The following is a 9,670-nucleotide window of genomic DNA, read 5'->3' as shown; positions in this document are numbered from 1 at the left end:
GGAAGGGGGCAAAGGGGGAAAAATTGGGACAACTGTAGTAGCATAATCAATAAAATATACTAAAAAAACCTATGAACAACAAAATGGCAATAAATACGTACCTGTCAACAACTGATTCTATAAAACAAAGTTAGTAAACAACAACAGAGGTAGAATGATGGATACAGAGAGTATTTTGATGGTTGCCAGATGGGATGGGGATGTAGGGGAATGGGTAAGGAGGTGAGAGGATTAAGAAGTACATATTGGTAGTTACAGGGGATGTACAGTACAGTATAGGAAATGGAGCAGCCAAAGAACTTATAGACATGACCCATGGACATGAACAGTGGTGTGGGGATTGCCTGAGGGAGTGGGTGTGCTGGGCGGAGCGGGGCAAAGGGGGAAAATTGGGACAACTCTAACAGCATATCAATAAAATATAATAAAAAATAATTTTGCATCAAGGGGATGCCTATAAAAATGTATGACTTCTCCTTGTAGAGCTGACTTCAATTAGTACTCTTGTTCTGTCAAACATCCTAGGGCTTTTTTTTCTATATGCTGGAAAATGGTGTGTGTGTGTGTGTTGATACTGGAACTTTTCTTTCTTTTTTCTTTTTTCTTTGCACCCTAACCAATGATCAAACCCGTAACCTCGGTATGTGCCCTGACTGCGATCAAATCCGCAACCTTCTGTGCATGGGAGGATCTCCAACCAACTCAGCCACCTGGCCAAGGCGGAACTTTTCTTTATGATGAACACAAATTACCGCTTTCCCATGTAAAGGACACATGTGAGAATTCACCATTTTCTGAATCAATGTAATATCAGTACTGTTATCTTGAATAGATGTTTTGAAGTAAAAATAAATAGCAAAGTGTATTACCAATATCATGTCAAGTACATTAGAGATTATTTTATTTTTCATAGTCTTTCTTAAAGGGCTAAATTTCCCTGACTGGAATCAGATCTGAAGTTTTTGGGGTATAGTGGGAGGTAGATAACAGTGAAAAAGGACTAACAGGTGACTGGTTTTGCTCCAATCTTGTTTCTGCTGCTTCCTGCCTGTGCGACCTTGTGCTAGTTATGTAACCTCTGCTGACGCGGTTTCCTCAGCTGTGAAATGGAGGAGATCACAAGGTTGTGGTGAGGAGAAAGTGAGGAGACTATGAAACGCCCTGCTAGCATGGTACCTGACAGACAGCTCAGTCCACGGCTTGCTACTGTTTGGGACAAGCGTTGGACAAGGGTATATACTTTGTTCCCTTTTGCTCACGTGTCACTGGACCATAAGAAACAGCTCTAGGTCTCAATGATCTTGACAGAATGAAATAACTTCCTTTGGGTCCTCTGGTTGTCTACAGAGCAAAAAAAGGTACAGGCTCAAGCAGAGGTTTGTCATAGATCTCCCCTGCCCACTGCTTCGAGTCTCTCCACCCAAATTAGAGTCAAAGGAGAGATCTCAGGCCTAAATTACTTAAATAATTGCTTTTGTTCTTTGCTTCTGTAGCCACAGTAACAAAACTTCCAGTATCCTTTTAAACAAGGATTAATTCTCTCTCCAGGAGCACCGTGATATAAATTACAGTTGACTTAGTATAAAAAAGCAGAGCGTAGCATTGAGAGCCCAAAAGAAAGCCATGGGAGAACCTGGATCACCAGCTCCCTAAACTTGGACAACCTGCCTCCTCTCTTCGGGCCTCGGTTTCCCCATTCATTAAGGGAACAGTATTGTCCTAGAACACCCCCAAATCTAGAGCCTCATCCGGCCCCCAACTCTCCACAGCGCCCCCTGCCCACCCCAAAGCGCAACTCACTTACTCCCTTTACCAGCAAAGAAACCAACTTTTGGGCGTGAAGCACCCACCCCGCCGGCCGGTGGGCGGGAGCCAGCGCCCAGCGCGCCGCCCGCGAGCGTGTGCACGCCGCCCCGCCCCCAGCCAGCGCCGCCGGGGCTCGCGGCCACGCGCAACAGGCCGGGCCTGGTGAGTGCAGCGGTCAGGGCCTGGCGCTTTGCGCCGCCACTGGCGGGGCCTTGCGCGGCCTCCGGTCGTGCGAGCGCGGGTGCGGGCGATGGGGAGATGAGGGGAACCTAGCGGCCCTTCCCCGGGGCTCGGGCCGGGAGCTTTGGTGCGGCCGGGCCGGGGCGGCGGGCGCTGGTGTTTGCGGGACTAGGGACGCCCGCCGACGTGCCGTACGAGTCCGGGGCCGGGACTGCGCGGACGTGCACACCGCACGCCGCCTGAGTGCAAGAGTCTGCTCGCGACGGCCTGGGCGCCGGGAGTAGCCCACGTGCTCGGCCCGCCGTCAGGAGACCGGGGACGAGCGCTCAGAAAGTTTGGAGGTTGGGCCGGGAGCGCGGCCGGGCTGTGTGCGAGCGCGGGCGCCACGTGGGTCTGCTCGCGGGGTTCAGGTCCGGCCTGAGCGACAGGCTTCACACGCAGGGAAGCTGGGGTCGGGGCGAGGGCAGCGGCGTCTCTGTCCCACCCTGACTTGAAATGTTCAGCCTACTCTTCCTAATCATTCATTTGTCACCAGATTTTTCTGGAACGGCTGCCCGACAGTTGGGTTGTCCAACAGGTCAGACCAGGCTGTTTACTGTGTTTTCAGAACTACAGTCCGGGGAGTCATGGGATCGAATTACTCCACTAATTAGCTATAAATTCGGCGCCAGGCCTTTGATATCACCAGGCGTATGTTTAAGTGGAGGAGCCTGATTTATCCAGCTTCTTCCACCATCCCTTTCCTTTGCCTCCCTGGCCTCATGGTCAGACGTCATGGTCACTAAAGTACATTAATGAGGTACAGTCCATTTTTCTCTAAAATTGAACTGAAAAACTAACTGCCAAGCACAGGTTTAGGTCAGCAGGAGAACAGTTTTCCATCTCTGAATTGATAGACCTTTCTGAGGGCTAAACAACCTTGCTACAGGCAGTATATCATTTCCGTCAGGTAGGGGTGTGTGTGTATGTGTTTAATTGAGCTGAGTTTGACTGTCATCCTCTGTTCGTGGATCTAAAATTTATGTAGAGAACATCCTATATTAATGCAGGTTCCTGGGCCCCAGCTGCGAGAAGTGCTAATCCAGTAGGCTTGATGTAGGGCCCAGAAATGTGCAAGTTAAAAAGCGTTGCGGGTGACCCCACTGCTTAAAATACTGCCCTGGAGGTGGTATAGACACACCTCCCTCCGCTGATTGATAATAACCCCTGTGGCTGAGGTGCCTTTCAGCTCTGCCAATGCTGCTGAATACCAAAGGGCCAGCTGCTGTCAGAATAGTCCCTGCTGAACAAACCAGGTTTCCCTCAACTTTGTTTTCTGTAAGGCTTTTGAGATTTTTCTCTAAGATTATATACAAAGGAAGAAAAAGGTGGGGGTGGGAATTAATTCAGCAAACATCTCCTGGAGGTCTATGTGTCACTCTCTGCTAGTGTTCTGGGGTGTGCAGATAACCTGCCCTTCCCCTTACCAAGTTGTGTTAGGACTTCTTGTCAGTGCATATTATCATAGGCAAGGTTAGGACACTGTAGAATGGGTATCGATATTGATTTTCTTGTAGGGTTTTAATCCTTCAGAGTTTAGATTCGTTTATTATTTTTAAAAATCTGTGGGCATTTAGTAAAATATGAACCTTGAATCTTTTGATCTAATCATTATACTTTTTTTTTTCTTGTTGGTCAAGTACAATTTTCTACCTTTTCCCCCCACCCCAGGCCAACACTTCAGCCCTCCCTACTTCCCTCCCCTGTTTCCACCCCCCACTGTTATTGTCCGTGTGTCCTTTATCATTGTTCCTGCAAACCCTTCACCCTTTTCCCCTGAAATTCCCTCCTCTCTTCCCTCTGGTCACTGTCAGCCTGTTCTCAATTTCAGTGTCTTTGGTTATATTTTGCTTGTTTGTTTGTTTTGTTGATGAGGTTCCTGTTAAAGGTGAGATCGTATGGTATTTGTCTTTCACCCTGGCTTATTTCACTTAGCATAATGCTCTCCAGTTCCATCAATGCTGTCCCGAAGGGTAGGAACTCCTTTCTTTCTGCTGCAGAGAATTCCATTGTGTAAATATACCACAGTTTTTTGATCCATTCATTTACTGATGGGCACTTCGGTTGCTTCCAGCACTTGGCTCTTGTAAATTGTGCTGCTATGAACATTGGGGTGCATAGGTTCTTTTGGATTGGTGTTTCAGGATTCTTAGGGTATAATCCCAGCAGTGGAATTGCCGGGTCAAAGGCAGTTCCATTTTTAGTTTTCTGAGGAAATTTCATACTGTTTTCCATAGTGGTTGCACAAGTCTGCATTCCCACCAACAGTGCACTAGGGTTCCCTTCTCTCCACAGCCTCGCCAGCCCTTGTTTGTGGATTTGTTTATGATGGCCATTCTGACAGGTGTGAGATGGTACCTCATTGTGGTTTGAATTTGCATCTCTCTGATAGCTAGTGATGCTGAACATCTTCTCATATGTCTCTGGGCCCTCTGTATGTCTTCCTTGGAGAAGTGTCTGTTCAAGTCCTTTGCCCATTTTTTAATTGGGCTGTTTGTCTTCCTGGAGTGGAGTTGTGTGAGTTCTTTATATATTTTGGAGATCAAACCCTTGTCTGAGGTATCATGGGCAAGTATGTTTTCCCATACGGTTGGTTCTCTTTTTATTTTAATACTGTTTTCTTTAGCTGTGCAGTAACTTTATTTTGATGAGATCCCATTTGTTTATTCTTTCCTTTATGTCCCTTGCTCTAGGGGACATACCAGTGAAAATACTGCTGTGTGCAATATCTGAGATTTTCCTGCCTATGTTCTCCTCTAGGACTTTAATGGTATCACTACTTATATTTAAATCTTTTATCCACCTTGAATTCATTTTTGTGTATGGTATAAGTTGGTGCTTGAGTTTCATTTTTTTGCAGGTAGCTGTCCAGCTCTCCCAACACCATTTGTTGAAGAGGCTGTTTTTACTCCATTTTATGCTGCTGCCCCCTTTGCCAAAAATTAATTGACCACAGAGACTTGGGTTTATTTCTGTGCTCTCTGTTCTGTTCCATTGGTCTATCTGTCTGTTTTTATGCTAGTACCAGGCTGTTTCGATTACACTGGCTTTGTAATACAGTTTGGTATCAGGTATTGTGATCCCTCCTTTGTTCTTCTTTCTCAAAATTGCAACAGCTATTCTGGGTCATTTATGGTTCCATATAAATTTCTGAAATGTTTGTTCTATATCTGTGAAATATGCCATTGGTACTTTAATAAGTATTGCATTGAATTTATAAATTGCTTTGGGGAGTATGGACATTTTGATGATGTTAATTATTCCGATCCATGAACATGGTATATGTTTCCATTTGTTTGTGTCTTCCTTGATTTCTTTCTTCAGTGTTGTATAGTATTCTGAGTACAGGTCTTTTACCTCCTTGGTTAGGTTTATTCCTAGGTATTTTATTTTTTTTGTTGCTATCAAATAGGATTTTTTTTCCTGATTTCTGCTTCTGATGTTTCATTGTTAGTGTACAAAAATGCCTTTGATTTCTGAATATTGACTTTGTATCCCGCTGTTTTGCCAAATTCATTTATTAGGTTGAGCAGTTTTTTGGTGGAGTCTATAGGATTTTCTATGTACACTATCATGTCATCTGCAAACACTGATAGTTTTGTTTCCTCCTTTCCAATTTGGATGCCTTTTATTTCCTTTTCTTGCCTGATTGCTGTGGCTAAAACTTCCAATACTATGTTGAATAAAAGTGGTGAAATGGACAACCTTGTCTGGTTTCTGATCTTAGTGGGAAAGATTTTAGTTTTTGCTCATTGAGTATGATGTTGGCTGTAGGTCTCTCATATATGGCCTTTATTATGTTGAGGAATGCTCCCTCTATTCCCACTTTGCTGAGTGTTTTTATCATATATGGGTGCTGCACCTTATCGAATGCTTTTTCTGCACCTGTTGATATGATCATGTGATTTTTGTCTTTCCTTTTGTTTATGTGATGTATTATGTTTATTGATTTGCGAATATGGTGCCATCCTTGTATCCCTGGGATGAATCCCACTTGATCATGGTGTATGATCTTTTTAATGTATTGCTGGATGCGGTTTGCCAATATTTTGTTGAGGATTTTAGCATCTATGTTCATCAGCGATATTGGCCTGAAGTTTTCTTTCTTTGTTGTGTCTTTATCTGGTTTTGGGATTAGGATGATGCTGGCTTCGTAAAAAGAGTTTGGGAGTCTTCCATCATTTTGGATTTTGTGGAATAGTCTGTGAAGGATAGGGGATAGCTCTACCTTAATTACTTTTTAGAATTCTGTGAAACCGTCCAGTCCAGGGCTTTTGTTTTTGGGAGTTTTGAGATTACTGCTTCAATTTCGTCTGCTGTTACTGGTCTCCTCAGGCTTTCTGCTTCTTCATTGAGTTTTGGAAGATTGTATTTTTCTAGAAATTTGTCCATTTCACCTAGGTTTTCAAATTTCTTGGCATATAGTTCTTCGTAGTAATTTCTTAACAATCCTTTGTATTTCTGTGGTATCAGTTGTAATCTTTCCTCTTTCATTTCTGATTGTGTTTATTTGGGTCCTCTCTCTTTTTTTCTTGATGAGCCTGCTTAGAGGCTTGTCGATGTTGTTTATCTTTTCAAAGAACCAGCTCCTGGATTCATTGATCCTTAGAATTGTGTTTTTGGTCTCTATGTCATTTAATTCTGCTCTGATCTTGGTTATTTCCTTTCTTCTACTTGCTCTGGGCTGTCTTTGTTGTTGTCACTCGAGTTCTTGTAGGCGTAGGGTTAGGTTGTTTGTTTGAAATGTTTCCATCTTTTTTAGGGAGGCCTGTATGGCTATGAACTTCCCTCTCAGGACTGCCTTCGCTGTGTCCCATAAGTTTTGGGTTGCTGTGTGTTCATTTTCATTTGTTTCCTGAAACTTTTTGATTTCTTCCCTAATCTCATTCTTATTTATTTATTTATTATTATTTTTTATTGCTGTTCAATTACAGTTGTCTCCATTTTCTCCCCTCCCCCCTACCCCACCCCAGACAAACCTCCCTCCCTCCCCTGCCTCCACCCTCCCCCTTGGTTTTGTCCATGTGTCCTTTATAGTAGCTCCTGAAAACCCCTCTCCCCACTATCCCCTCCCCACTTCCCTCTGGTTATTGTTAGATTGCTCTTAACTTCAGTGTCTCTGATTATATTTAGTTTGCTTTTTTCTTTTGTTGATTAGGTTCCAGTTAAAGGTGAGATCATATGGTATTTGTCCCTCACCACTTGACTTATTTCACTTAGCATAATGCTCTCCAGTTCCATCCATGCTGTTGCAAAGGGTATAAGCTCCTTCTTTGTCTCTGCTGCATAGAATTCTATTGTGTAAATGTACCATAGTTTTTGGATCCACTCATTTGCTGATGGGCACTTAGGTTGTTTCCAGTATTTGGCTATTGTAAACTGTGCTGCTGTGAACACTGGGGTGCATAGGTTCTTGCCCTAATCTCATTCTTGACCCATTCATTGTTTAATAGCATACTATTCAATCTCCATGAGTTTGAGTGTTTTGGGTTTTTTTCCTTGGGATTGGTTTCTAGTTTCAGTCCCTTGTGGTCAGAGAAAATGCTTGATATGATTTGAATTTTGTTGAATTTGTTGAGGCTTGTTTTGTATTCTATCATGTGGTCTATCTTTGAAAATGTCCCATGTGCATTTGAAAAGAATGTGTATTTTGCTTCTTTGGGATGAAAGTCTCTATGTATATCAGTTAAGTCCATTTCATCTAGGGCATTGTTCAATGCCACAATATCTTTGTTGATATTTTGTTTGGAAGATCTGTCCAGTTTTGACAGTGGGGTATTAAATCCCCTACTATAATTGTGTTGCTGTCAATATCTTGATGTCCTGGAAGATTTTCTTTATGTAATTGGGGGCTCCTATGTTGGGAGCATATATATTTACAATGTTGATGCCTTCCTGGTGGATTCTTCCTTTGAGTATTATGAAGTGGCCTTCTGGGCCTCTCTTTATGGCCCTTTTTTTGAAGTCTATTTTGTCCATTATGAGTATTGCTACCCCGTTTTTTTTCCCCCTGTCCATTTGCTTGGAAAATTTGTTTCCAGCCCTTCACTTTCCATCTGTGTAGGTCTTTTATCCCGAGGTGGGTCTCTTGTAGGCAGCATATGTGTGGGTCATGCTTTCTTATCCATTCAGCTGTTCTGTGTCTTTTGATTGGAGCATTTAATCCATTTATGTTTAAGGTTATTATTGATAGGTTGTTATCCATTGCCGATTTTTCATACCTGTGTTCTTCTCTCACTCTTTTCCTTCCGTTTCTTAAAGCAGTCCCTTTAGCATCTCTTGCAGAGCTGCTTTGGTGGAGGTGTATTCTTTTAGACTTCTTTTGTCTGGGAAGCTCCTTATTTGGCCTTCTATCTTGATTGAGAGCCTTGCTGGGTAAAGTAGTCTTGGTTGCAGGCCTCTGGTTCTCATTACTTGGAATATTTCTTGCCATTCTCTTCTGGCTTGGAGCGTTTCCATTGAGAAGTCAGCTGCTAACCTTGTGGGGTTTCCCTTGTTTGTTACTTCCTGTTTCTCCCTTGCTGCCTTTAAGAGTCTCTCTTTGTCTTGGAATTTTGCCATTTTAATTATGATGTGTCTTGCAGTGGGCCTCTTTGGGTTCCTCTTGATTGGGACTGTCTGTACTTCCTGGATTTGTGTGACTTTTTCTCTCATCAAATTAAGGAAGTTTTCCATCATTACGTTTTCAAACAGGTTTCCTATTCCTTGCTCTTCTTCTGGTATCCCTATTATATGGATATTATTGTATTTCATGTTGTCCTGCATTTCCCTTAACTCCTCTTCATTCTTTTTGAGCCTCTTTTCCTTTTCTTACTCTTTCTGGGTGTTTTATTCTACCTTGTCCTCCAGTTCGCTGATCCGATGCTCTGCTTCATTGAGCCGGCTTTTGATCCCTTCTACTGTGTTCTTCAGTTCAGAAATTGTATTTTGCATTTCCTCTTGGCCCTTGTTGATAGTTTCTATTTCCTTTTTCATGTTGATATAGTTGACAGTGAGTTCATTGTAGTTGCCCCATAGTTTTTGGTAATTCTCTGTGAGCTTCCTGATAACCATTGCTTTGAACTCAGTATCTGATAGTTGACTTGCCTCTATTTCATTTAGCATTCTTTCTGAGGCTTCCTCCTTTCCTTTCATTTGGGGATTGTTTCTTTGTCTTCCCATTGTTTGTGAGACTCTTCTTTTTAGCCTATGCTTCTTAAATTGATCTGTTTTCACTCCCTGGGTTTATGGTGTGAACTTTTATGGTAGAAGACCTGTGAGAGTCAGTGGTGCTGTCTCCTTGATCTTCTGAGCTCGCTGGTCTTGGGCTGTGGTTTATGTTGGCTCTGTGTATGTCTTTGGGTTTTGATTGTTGTTGGGTGTTTCTTTGGTGGGTCCTTCCCTCCAGCTGGTTAACTGAGGGTCACTCCATCCACCACCTCTTGTATTCTGTTGTGCAGGTGTGGACAGGGTGTGTTGAAGCTAATTCTTCTGTGTGTACAAGGTTTTGAGGCTTCTCTCTCACTCTTGTTCAGTTGTTTGTTGTGGGTAATTTCTCCACCATTTAGTTGTATTTCCAGATTGGTCCTGGATTGAGGTTAGTGTGGGTTCCACTCCCTCCTTCACCTTCTTCCATTGTTATCTGTTGGTCCTTCCTTTGTTGGTG

At 43.1% G+C, this 9,670-nt stretch overlaps 1 protein-coding gene across 6 annotated transcripts in view; it reads left to right on the top strand.

Moving 5' to 3' along the window:
* The first annotated feature begins 1,871 nt into the window (after nucleotides 1-1,871).
* RIOX2 (ribosomal oxygenase 2) overlaps nucleotides 1,872-9,670 on the top strand; it is a 36,387-nt gene continuing 28,588 nt past the window's right edge. For 2 of the 6 annotated variants that reach the window (XM_053918292.2, XM_024558204.4), the window contains exon 1: nucleotides 2,094-2,327. The gene's annotated coding sequence lies outside the window, so the exon portion shown is untranslated. Of the gene's footprint in view, nucleotides 1,969-2,089; nucleotides 2,328-2,382; nucleotides 2,786-9,670 lie in introns of those variants that run through there. The other 4 variants (XM_045193580.3, XM_045193578.3, XM_053918291.2 and 1 more) reach the window with 3 other exon arrangements.

The sequence above is a fragment of the Desmodus rotundus genome, chromosome 2 (genome assembly GCF_022682495.2).
Source record: "Desmodus rotundus isolate HL8 chromosome 2, HLdesRot8A.1, whole genome shotgun sequence".
NCBI classification, from domain to species: Eukaryota; Metazoa; Chordata; class Mammalia; order Chiroptera; family Phyllostomidae; genus Desmodus; species Desmodus rotundus.
Note: the sequence above shows the minus strand (reverse complement) of the source record. Positions and strands in the feature narration are given on the sequence as shown.